This window comes from Vanellus vanellus (genome assembly GCF_965231255.1).
Source record: "Vanellus vanellus genome assembly, chromosome: 1".
NCBI classification, from domain to species: domain Eukaryota; kingdom Metazoa; phylum Chordata; class Aves; order Charadriiformes; family Charadriidae; genus Vanellus; species Vanellus vanellus.
Window position 1 is genome coordinate 152,765,256 of NC_138905.1, and position 12,928 is coordinate 152,778,183.

At 40.6% G+C, this 12,928-nt stretch overlaps 1 protein-coding gene across 1 annotated transcript in view; it reads left to right on the forward strand.

Annotated features, from left to right (window-relative positions):
- The window catches only part of LOC309676578 (pinopsin-like), a gene marked incomplete at both ends in the record, with an annotated part of 92,253 nt that overhangs the window by 76,365 nt on the left and 2,960 nt on the right, over positions 1-12,928 (forward strand). The gene's annotated exons all lie outside the window — the stretch shown is intronic.

Genomic DNA, 12,928 nt, shown 5'->3' on the forward strand with positions numbered 1-12,928 from the left:
AAAACTATACCGGGCCTGTAATTCATTAGAATAAATCCCTTTTCATTATAAACTGCATCATTTAATGCAATACAGAAATTTGACAGCATCAAATGAAAACAAATCTGAGGTTCCTCCTCTTTTGAAGTAGAGCTGTTGCAGAGCTTTGTTCCTCTGATGTTTAGTATATTAATTGCTTTCAAACTGAATTTATCTGTAGCCAGTTTATAAACCTTTATTTACTCAAAGAGCCCTTCTTCTTTGGTGGTTGTCTTCTCTTCGTACTGGGACATGGCAAACAGATAACCTTCTGTCTCTGTTTTGCTAGGCTGACCTAGTTTAGTTCTTTTCATTTCCTCCAGTGACCTGGGCTCTTTGCCTTTGCTGAACTTTTCTCCCTGGTATTCAGTGACAGGACACGCGGGAACAGTTCGAAGCTGCGTGAGGGGAGGATCAGACTAGGTATTAGGAAACATTTCTTTACTGAGAGGGTGGCCAAACACTGCAACAGGCTTCCTAGGGAAGTGGTTGATGCCCCAAGCCTGTCAGGATTTAAAAGGCATTCGGACAATGCTCTTAATATGCTTTAACTTTTGGTCAGCCCTGAAGTCAGGGCTGGTCAGGCAGCTGGACTAGATGAGCATCTCTCCTATGAGGAGAGGCTGAAAGAGTTGGGGCTGTTCAGCCTGGAGAAGAGAAGGCTCCGGGGAGATCTTATTGCGGCCTTTCAGTACCTAAAGGGGCCTACAGGAGAGCTGGGGAAGGACTTTTTGCTAGGGCAGGTAGCAATAGGATGAGGGGGAATGGCTTTAAACTAGAAGAGGGCAGGTTCAGATTAAACATTAGGAAGAAGTTTTTCACTTTGAGGGTAGTAAGGCACTGGAACAGGTTGCCCAGAGAGGTTGTTGAGGCCCCATCCCTGGAGGTGTTCAAGGCCAGGCTGGACGTGGCCTTGGGCAACCTGGTCTAGTGGGAGGTGTCCCTGCCTATGGCAGGGGGGTTGAAACTCGATGATCTTCAAGGTCCTTTCCAACCAAAACCGTTCTATGATTCTACGTTTCTATGATTCTATGATCGTTGTAGGTCCCTTTCAACTGGAACTATTCAATTCTGTCTTATCCTCTCAATGTAAAATCTAAACACAATTGTAAACAACTTTAGTACTACTGTTTGCTGTAAATAATCTCATGCTCAAAAGTATTCAGTGCTCTTGATACTAGGCAAATGCCTGTGACAAAGAATATGCCCAGTTGCTATCACTAATGTGTAGTCATAGCAAAAGCAGTTCTGCAAAGGTCCTGTCTTTCATTAGTAGCATTCCCTTGCTTTGTAGGCAATGGGCCAATCTTGTGGCACGGGTGTGTGTTAGAAAAAGCAACAATGCAGTGAATGACACATTGGCTTCATACTGCTTTCCTTTTATATTTTTCCCTTGTAGTAACTCTTTTAGCTTTCTGAAATTATGAAAAAAATCAAATACAAATCAGTTATTCAAATTTTAACCTTTTTGGTAATCATGCTTGGGACTGTGTATTTCATCGAGGAAACAACTTAGGAGTCCGTTGGATGTTAGTAGAGGAGCAACGCTTCAATGCATTAGGAATTATTTCTTGTTTCTGTCTTGTTTGCAGCACTTAACTGTCTTGATTATTAACTTCAGAATCTGGACTTAAAACAAGAACATCAGCTCTACAGTGATTTCTTAAATCCCTTTATTCTATCTAAATTAGGACCAGATTTTCAAAAATGGGTCTATAGAAATATGCAAGGGTTGATTATATAGGGTACAACTATTGTATACTGAGCACTTGATGGATGACCCTGCTTCAGATGTAAAGTTTTATCCCTTTAGGGGAAATTCTTACTCAAGACCTTACAACTTACCCAGGGCTTTATAAGATTTCTGTGTATACTGGCTTTAGGCCAAGAGGAATAGACTACCAGTAGGATTCAAAGGTTAACCAAAAACATATATAACTTGTCTTCCTTTCCACCTTCACTGCCTACTCTCTCAGTGATGACCAACACCAAAATCAAGGGATTTCTATGTGAGTTAAAAAACAAAAACCAGGCAATTTTGTAACTTGTTGGGCAGTTTACCATTAAAGCATTTTCTCGCTGCAAAATGTGGCTTCTGCAAAATTAGCAGCTGTTAGTTTTGCCAATTTTATTTTCAGCAGGGAAAATAATAACAATATGATGTCCCATTTCAGGCCAGACCTCCATGCCTAAACCTCTACAGCTCGATTCCTGTAAAATGTATATCTGTCTTCAATAAAAAACACTGTCCTTCACCCAGGCAGATCAAGCTCCCTTACCAGACTGCATTCCCCATGCAACAGTGCAGGAACAGTAGTGGCTCAGCTAGGGATGGACATGCGGGGACGTGTAACCCAGCCCAGAAATCTACTTTATAGGGGAACATACAGAATGAAGCTGAACTATAATTCCCTGAAGGCATCTACCTGTAACTGGATATTTTGACAGTCCAAGGTTTTGTCTGGAGTTTTTTGAGAATTTATTTTGGTTTTGTCCAAGATAAGAAAGAAATGTTGAAGAATTAAAAATTCCATCATAAGAGAAATTCTGATTTCTCAACCCAATCAGTTCTGTTGTTGCATTGCTTACACATAAAATCAAACAACCAAAACACGGTCACAAATCAAACCACCCTTGGTAATTTCCGATTCTGTCTTGGGTAAAATCAATACCTATTTGGCTGCAAACCAAGATAAAAATCTGGAAAAACTTGGTTTCCATCCGTTATACCCACCACTTAGCACACTGCAGCTCTCATTGCCTTAAAAACAGTGCCAGCTCTGTAACAAGAGCCCTCATCCAGCAGCAGGATGCGTATCTGGTAATTAAAAGGTTCTTCCAGCATTCCTGTATCAGAGCACCTCCAGTATGTTGTTCATAGCAACTGATGGAAAGATCATTTTGGACAACAGAAGCTGTAGCAACAGGGCATATGGGAATCTGGGGGAAGGAAGGGCTTGTAAGAACCTGTGTTTTAGCCAGAGGGAGAATGAGAGATAGAGCCGAGGAAGACTCAGCAGATAAAATGCCCAAGAGCTGCTGAAGTTTGTGTGTGTGCGTGTGTGTGTGTGTGTGAGTGTTAGCAGAATGTAAGACAGTGACCCACCCTCGAGCAAAAAGACCCTGAGTAATTCACAAGGGAATATAGTCAGTGGTATCGTACTACAAAAATAACCTCATGAAAGTAAGGCTTTAGATTTCCATGTGCAGTGTTCTTGGTCTCAGCCTAACTCTGTAAGGAATATCTGGAAGAACCATTTTCCCTAAACATTCATTACAGACATAGCCAAGGATAAGCAGCTCATAAGCCACAGCAAAAAAGAACACGATAAGATCACATTTCACAGAATCACAGAATCACAGAATCACAGAATCACATTTCTACATGTATTTATTAATGTACTTTAGTCATAGCGGAATTGGGACAGGGGTATATCAGCATAAACCCATCACAGTCAGCTGGAGTCTGTCTTTCGATCCTTGTGGTCTGATCCAGAGTCCATGGGTGAGGAACTGAAAATGCAAGAAGAAACTGGGTAGGCAGAACAGCATATTGACTATGACTAAATAAACACATACATTTTTGAAGTGTCAAAATAATCCTTGTTGTTATGCTTCGAACTTTCAGCAAAATGTGAGTTATTTCAAAATGATCTGGAACCATTCATACCGTATTACAGTAGTAATAGACCCTTCATTTCTACTCATGAAGTAAAATGTTACTGTAGCGACTGGTAAATTTGCTGCTGCCTCTGTCAGTCAGGATCCATCAATCACACTGCAAAGCCCTAAACAATTCTGACTTAATGAAATGGCAATAGGAAATAGAGGCAGGATCCATTTTATTGCTGTTCACCAAAGTTCTTTGCCTGTTCTTGCTCCTCACATTGCTATAGGAAACTCTTTTCACGTTTTTCTTAGGTAGAAGGAATTAACTTCATATATGCTGCCCCTTTTGTATACTGTATGGGTTTTAGTAGCTCTGTTTAAGGCCAGCAAAGAGCACATGCGAAATAAATATGACAATTGGCCTTTTTTCCTGCAGTGATAAACCCCATTGAAAGCAACAGTGCTATCTTAAAACAATGTGTATTGAAGACATAGTAGCGTTGTTAATATTGTGCTTTCGTGTGTACAACCAGTCCCTTTGAAATTCAGCAGCCATGCTGGTTACATTGAAGTATGGGTAAAGAAAAGTTCTCTTTGTTTCCTCTACCAAAATAACTATCCCTAGTTTACAATCCCTGCAGCTTTGATCTCTCATTTTCTTCACTTTATATGGCAAAGCATATTTCATGAGGACTTATCTAAAAAGAATACTTTTAAATAACCAAGGATTATCTGAATAGCATGCTATATCCATGAAAATAAGGTAATATTTCTCAGACATTGGTATATGCTCTTTTGTTTCTGCCTTCCCTGCTCTTCTACCATGGAACAACTTTGTTAGTATTATTTTGGTAACAGCTTATTGATTCGTTTTCTTCTCATCTCTACTGTTCTTGGGATGCTCCAGCTGCTCATTAAAACACCTAATGGCCTGATAGCTACATTCAGCCCCGTGCATTTGTAAAGTCTATATTAGGTCCATCAGATACCTTATAATTTCATTTGTGTGGAAGAAAACAGGCGCTAAAAGTAACTGAAAAACAACCAAACACCTCCAGCGAGAAATATTGCTAGGGAAGAAAAATAACATTGCTTGATCCAGTAGGAAGCTTCAGAAAGTCCTCCTCCTCTTTTCTGAAAAAGTAGGCTCAGAAGCAGGCCCAGAGCAGAACTTTCCCCACCTTTCCTTCCTGGTCATTGGCCCATACATCTCTCCTCCTTGTGCTCTGGGCCTGCCTTATATGAGCCTGCCGGGTTACATACCTCGTGGGCAGCAAGGCCGGGCCTAGGGGTAGACCTCAGGCACTTTTTGCTTGCACAAGGAACATGTCTCATGTTTCTTGCCTTAACTTGCCAAAAATTCTTCCTGTTGTCCCTGTCTTAATACAAGGTGTAGATACTTTGGATCAGGAAAGCACATCAGACAACTCGCAAGTCAGGAACTGTAGCTTCTTGAGGCGTGTTCATGTTACACTTCCTTGAACTGCTGTAAGAATGACTAACTATACTTAAAAGACAAGAAAAAAAAGTCTTTTAGTTTTATAGAAAATAACCCAGAAACCCCCAAACCTCTTTCATCCCCCCCCCCCAGGACCTCACCTGCACAGGAGACATACCTGCAGCACATGGTAGCAACAGTGGAGGATGTAGCCAGTACCCCACATGCATCTCCACTCCAGGACTGAGGGTAGAAAAACCCCACTGTTCAGAAGGTGGGCCAGCAAAATATTTTAATGGGGAAGCTCAGTTGCAGTCAGACAACTGTCTGGGAGTGAGGCAATTAACAGCAGCTGACACAGCCTGGAGTCAGCACTGGTAGCAATTTTCCCCTCTGGCTGCTTCCATAAAATCAAGGCAGCTGTGATGTCTGTTGCCTGCCCTGCTGAACCCCTCAGAGTTTTTGGAGACCTCTCATAAGCATATAAGGAGTTGTCGCTATAGTAATTATCCCTTATCTGTCGGCATCCTGTAACCAAGAGGGTATTCGATTCATATTTGTCTATGCGTATAAAAAGGTCACCAAAGGAAATGGGTTTTCTTATTTCAGTTATCATACGGATGACAATAAGCACATAGAGGAAGTTGTCCAGAGTGTAGATATGTAACCCCACAAGTCCGCTGATGTTAGTCTTTTCTCAGTTTAATTTGTGGGATTCATGTGTTTACAAAGAAGCTGAGCCTATGCAGAAGTCGATTACTGCTCATAACTCTACCTTTGTTCTTCATTTTACGATCTCATCCCACCACACTAAACCTGGCAGCAGCAAGATGAGCACTAACAGATGAGTTGAGTTCCTCTCCAAATGTGCAGAAAAAAAAAAGAAAACAGCCAGCCAAAACCAATTAAGTGACTACTAGGAAAAGGCAGTTCTGCCTTTGCATCTGGTATGGTACATCTTTCTAGCTGTTTCTTTCTCTTTCCTTGCTGTGCTTCATCATTCCTTGTCTCTCCCCTGTCCTTGCCCTAGACACCCTTCTTTACTTTTATAATTTTTAAGAATCCAGCAATCCCACCAGCAGTGGCCCCCACTGGGATTTGTCACAACCCACTTGTGCTGTCAGTCCTCTGGTGGCTACTCCGCCCCCAGGGGAAAAAGACCCCACTATATTACTGCATTACAGTTCGTTCTCTGTCATTAAAATATAGTCAGCGTTTCCATCAAACTTAATAAGCATTTACTTGAACATTAGCATATTTTCAGGAAAGAGAAATAACAGGGCATGCGCTTCTAACTCGCCTTGGGTCATGACACTCAGCAGTCAGGCTGTACTTAACTTCTACAAAAGTGCAGTAATTTCTTTGAAGTGCTCTATCTGGAATAACTTACCACTGTAAGAAAGGAGAATCTAAATATTGAAAATGAGGTAAGATAGATGTATGGAGTGAACATTGGTAGGTTTTGGGGTGCAGCAGATAAATCCATTGTATTCTGATGAAATAATAAAATTATCCACTTGTCACCCTGGAAAGATCAAGATTCTAGGAGAGCTAAAATAGAAGTCCAACCAAACCACAAGTGTTAGTGGACTGTTCATACTGATTGATGAAGTAATCCCACAGTAAGCCACTACTTAATCATTGCTGCAGGTGCAGTTTCCTGCAGAAGAAGGTGGCAGGTGTGATTATAGCAAAAGACTGGCCCCCTCCTTGCTTGCCTAGCTGTTCTTCAATGGGTTCACACTGCAGTCAAGACAGCAGGTTGGATCAGTCGTCCTGAAACAAGTCTTTCAGCCAGATCACAACAGGCGAGCTAATAATGCAGATAAACAGACCAAAATGCCTGTATGAAATTTGACCTGTCAGAAAACTATATGTCCCTCGTGCTCAAGTGAAACAGTTGACTTCGATGAATGAAAAGATAAAAGGTGGCTCCTTCAAAGACATATTGTTCAGAAAGGGGCAGTCCGATTTTGGGAATGAAACTTGAAAATGGGTTGCCTCCAAAGTTCCCTGAGATACTATCAGAAAGGTAATGCCACACCTCCTATAGCTGTCACTGCTAAAGAATAGGGGGTACACCGAGACGTTTTCTGTACCCAACATAGTATAGTTCATGAGTTTCAAACGCCTACTCTGATACTGGTTTGTATGCAGTGAGACAAGAATATCCTCTCCCATGTCATACACAATGAATTTCATGGAGCATTTTAGCATACAAAATACAGTGATCATGTTTTGTTGTTGTTTTCTTAAATAAATAAAAAAAAAGAGTAAAAGCAAAGTCGATGGATTTGAAAAGCATCAATTAGTTGCTTCATTCGTGCATCTCAGCATTCAGTTTATCCCCTGGTGTAGCTCATTATTCTGAGTTTTCTGAGGGGCGTTACTTGCATATCGTGACATATAGTAATTATCCCCTCAACACTGCCTGCCAGGAGGTGGTGTAATACACAGGATGAGCTGCATGATTACCGGCTGCCAGGAGTTTATGTGATGGCAATCCCACTTTTAACATTCCACTAACGTGTAACTAGCTTTATTGTCGGCATGGACTCAAGGTGACTCCCTGGGATGAAAACAACGACCGTCACCTCCATTAGCACAACTCCAGCCACTGTGTAGTTCAAAGACTACCAAAAGCAGCAGAATTCCTCACATTTAATGGATGTAAGCAGAGTGTAGTGGATAAATTATAGGGTATTTCACCACAAACTCAATGGCAAGTTATTTTTTCCCTTTGGTTAAGTTGTTTTTCATTTTAATAAACAATTGATAAAAATGCCTGTTCTTAAAAGACTTGATGCTGGATTCCTTGAATGGGTGGCACAGCCCTTCAGCTGAAGTTTACAAGGATTTCAAGTACGGCATCAAGTCAGCAGACTGTGACCTCCTTAGAGGGCTTGACTATCCCAAGAAATTTCCTACCAAAGCTGGAGCAGTATGGTATATTCTCCCAAGGGAATCCTAGAGCACCCGCTTGGATAGACATGTTCATTCTCGAATAAAACTGGCTTTAAAATATTTGTCTCTTTTCTGTAGTTTACTGTGAAAGCTACTTGTCGGCCTGTCTGTCCACTGCCATCTGAGATTTCATTGCAATTGTGGGCAGAACCGACAGGCACCTTCCCTGTTTTGTGCCATCTGCAGTTCAGTGTCATTCACGCCAGGCAGTATGAAAAGACCAGCACTCCTAAATAAATGAAAACAAATGTTTTATTTACAGGAAAAAATCTGTACACTGTGCATACATAAAAATATACAAAATCATAATAGAAAATATAAAAAGTGTTAAAATGTATACAAACACTGCTTAAAAATGTGACTCCTGTAAAATCTTAAGCTTTGTTATTAGAGTACACATTCATTTAAAAAAATCATCATACAAAATAATTCTCAAAGCTATTAAAAAAGTACACAGTCTATATTTGAATAGTTCAATGACTACATATTATAAGAGTGATGAGATGGTATGGATACATGTAAGGCTTTTACACACAACTTTTATTTCAAGAACAAAACTCTGCATCTGATCACTAAGCCAGAGAGAAGAAATTTGCAGTGTCAAAAGTCATTCGCTGATGCAGGTGTGCCCAGACATGGGCTACTTTAAATTTCAAACAGTTAAATCAGGTATCCGGCAAAGATTCGGATGCTTTCTAATGACAGTCTTCTGAATTACCTACTTCGAAAAACAATTTCATTTATTCAATACGCATCAACTTTAGAGAGCACGAAGGGAAAAATAGTAGCCATTAGTTTTTGCAGTCAATGCATTTAATAGTCGTTTCATGATACATCTGTGTCACTGTCCAAATGGCATTTTCCATCCTTAAAAACTGCTGAAGAAACAGGAAATTAAAGCCCCCACTATGGATTGGATGGGTCTACATGGGTTTTGAACCCCAGTTTAATTCAATCTGTCTCTAAAATGACTGTGTTCGGTCTGTGCAACCACTGAGTGTAGACACTTGCCTTCATTTAAGAAAAAAAAACTGCCTTGGTTTTGCTGACTTTGGCAAGAGATCTACAGCAACAAGTTCAGAATTTGGACGTTTTCACCAAAGAAAGTGTACCGACCAATGACATGCAATGATTTAGCTAAATTTGTACGGAGAGAGTGTAGATTACAGTGTCTAAATCACCCTCCTCTCTCTCCAGAGGTACACAGTTCTTATATCATTGTAATTTCACTGACTTTACCAGAGTTTGAACAGCATAAAACTGCACAGCAAGGTAAAAAAAGAAGATGAAGTAGTTTAATCCAAGGAGTAACTGACTGTGAGTTTATGCTCAGGTAAGCTTTAGAACTATAAAGGAATAGAACAACTAATAATTTTTTCTAGCAAAAAAGTTTTTGGCTCAAAATGAGGCAAAATCTTCCTTTTCTTTTTTTTTTTTTTTTTATTGAATAAAAAGAATACCTTGATTTAACCATCCAAAGGCTGAATGCATAAAATGAGAGAGCACCGCAAGTCAGAAAAGCTACGTAATTCACAGTGGAAAAAAGAGCATAATGAAATTCAGAATAAACTCAGCCCGTTTCCTTAGGCTGCTGCTGCCTTTCTGGTTTGTTTCAGCTAAGTGCAACTGTTACCCACAGCACTGGGGGCTGTGAAATGCGGCTCGATAGCGTTTGAAGGCAACTTAGTCCTACTTGTCGGTAAAACTCCATAAATTTTAAACCTGCATCATTGCAACAGGTGTGAAGGGAGCTCGGGGCCCCACTAGCAGAGGCAATTTGCTTGGCTGATGATGCACTTCAAGGGCCGGGTTTGGGCAAACCTCTCATCTACGGTGCCGTTCCGCTCTGTTAGGGTGTGACAGCCAAAGGGACGAGCTACGAAGCCACACCTGTATCTTTGCCCACGATCTGGGTGGGAAAACGCATTTCCTTTCACATTGTCTGCATTTAATAGGTGTATCTAAAACCAGCACTCTCACGCGTGGTTATTAAGATACATGGCTCAGTGTTACTACACACTCACTCACTGTTTTAAGTTTACTGAAAGTGATCCTTTGTGAAGATCTCTCTGCCCTTGTGAGAGATGGGGAAATGCCCATAAATGCAGACATATTTGGTGGGCTCCTATAAAAGCCACCAAGGCCAATGCCACAGAGTGTAAGCAGTGGTGTGGGGAGCACCTCTGCGGGTCCTTTATATTCCCTCTTTACTGCGGTCCCTTCCCCTCTTGCAGCAAGTGGACGTGAGCCCTCAGTTACCACACCAGGCTACGCTTACACTTGTGTCAAAAACCAAAGTAGGGCAAGACAAAGTAGTAGAGTAAAATCTCTTTAAGCAGCCACAAGATGTTTGAGCAGGCAAATCAGTGAAACATCACAGTGGAAACCAGTGCTGGGAAGCCACACCAAGGATGCTTATTTTTTCAAGACGGGCATCACAAGTTGATCTTCCTCCTCTGTGAGCAAGCAAGCGTTTGCAAGACAGCTCTGCGGCACCTTCTGAGGTGATGGTGCTACAGCACCCACATTTGCACTTGTGGAAGGAGCACTGACTTCCATATAAATCAGGATACAGCAAAGAAAAAAATTATGCTGGGAGGCCTTGAATGCGCACAGTCCCGTAAATTAAAAATGTATAGTTCATCTTATTACATCTCAGACCTGGTTCTGCGTTGTTATTTAAATGATATATTAAGTAGGTATGCTTAGCACTTGTTACATGAAACTTTATCATTTGTCTTGTTCTGTACAACAGCTATGTTGGTTATTCTGACAAATGACTGAGGGAATAATACAACATAATCCTGCTGTGGGTAGTTGAGTAATGCAGTTAGTACTTTTCTTCTTTGTGAAAATCTAAGCTAAAGGTTAGTGGTTGCAGACCAATCAAAGTGATATGCTTTTTTTTTTTCTTTTCAGAACTTGAGAATTTCCAGCTTATGGAAAAGTAGCATATTCACTAGTCCTCAAAAGCTAATCAGCTCCCTTCCTTTACAAACACGTGGTAGCTAACCCAGCGTGCAGGAAGGAGAGACATGTTTGCTTGCGCTGTTCAAATGTTTTGCAAACAGGGTACCAAACATATGGAAAAATAGATTAGTTTTGTGTAGGTTATCTATTCTCCACAAGATTAAATAACAGTGTTATTAACTTGAAGAATAAAAGTTGCTGCCATACATAACATTATAAAGAAATCGGTATGTCGTATATCCAGAGTCTAAGGCTAATATGAATAAAACCTATTCATTTTGACATGTACCAAAATGATTTATGGACATAACTTTCCACACAATACAGAAGTACAGTTTTTAGATCATCTGGACATACTTTCTGTCAACAAAAGGAATCTTAAGAGGATCATAAAGCCCAACTTAAGAGACTACGTGGGAAAAGAAGGTGAAGTCCTATGTAAGACACATATGCTTCACTTTTGAGGAGGGAAAATAATCAGACCCAAAGAGCAAAGTGAGAGAAAAAGGATTCTGTTATTATACCTACATTACTACTGAAGAGGAAATAGTTATTAATATTGTGTGCACTCTTCAATTGCCTTTCTGTTGCTTAAGACAAAACACAAAAAATACTTTCCACCACAATCACTCAGTTTTCTTTTCAGTGCCTCTTTGAGCTGTCTGCCTTTTTACTGAATGGACATGAGTAGGCTATAACTGCGCTTTTGTGTATGTATGTTCCTGTTGAACTTACCCTAAGAGAAAGGGTGAAAAAAAAAACCCAAAACATTAACCTCCTGCCACTCGGAAAATCTGAAACTCAAGTCTTGCCATGAAAAATAATGCTTTAAATGCATTAACAACCAGGCAGATTTTTAGAAGTGCCTTAGAGAATATTCTCATTGTGTGCTATGAAGGAAAATATCAAATTATCTCCATATGCAATCTGTAGTCAGGTTTTTTGCAGGCATTACAGCTTCTCTGGGGTATAGTCTTTCAAATGTTAAATAAAAAGTGCTGATATGCTCTTCTTTTGTCAGAAAGCTCCTTATACTTTCTTAACAGCAGTAACTTGCGAACAAGTGGGTTTGATTTGGGGCCCAGTGAAATGCCTAACAAATGAGGTCTGTAATCCTGAGTGCTATCTGTGCTGCAGAAAGGTGAGCTCCCTCCACGCTTGCTTTCAGTGTGATGTGTGAGTGCTGCACAGCCTCCCTTGGCGTCCTCTGGCTCGTCTTTATCTGTGTGGACCAGGGGCAGCCATCATTTCCATCTCACTTACACCCTCTTGATAGGCCTCCCAGGGAGAGTTTTTTACCTGAATGGGTTACAAATATGTTAGCTGCTCTCTAAAGAAATGAGTCATTTCTCTTTTCCCTCTGCCCTAAGCAGTCAGTGTGAGCATGGGGGTCTGGCATCCAAAGTACATCCAGTAGCTTAACTGGTTTAGCTGCGTGCACAGCTGTTGCCATCTGCACTGACTTCATAGCCACCATAAGACCTCCGGTACAGTTGAAGGCCTGTAATTGAGCCTGCCTATGAAGGGGAATTAAAGTCTGCCCTCGTCAATGACTGCGCAGCTCAGAGTAGCCATTACTTCATTCTTGGAGAGAGCTGAAAATCCCATGGAGCCAAGAGAAATGCTGCTTTGTTCAACTGGCTGCTCTGTACATGAACAATAGAGGCTGTTTCACAATGCCAAGTTTGACAGTTAAATAAATTCATTAAAAAAAAAAAGTTACAGTCTAGCATATGTGGCATAAGAGACCACCGACAAATTGTGACAGTCACACCCACAACAATACATTATATTTCTGCCTAAGTATGTCCTTTGCACCTTTCATGAGCTAAGCCTTTTTTTTTTCTTTAACTATTTGCAAAGCAGTAATAAATACTCAGGCTCAGAAAAGAAGTATTTCTCATGCCTGCTACTTAATTACAATTTATA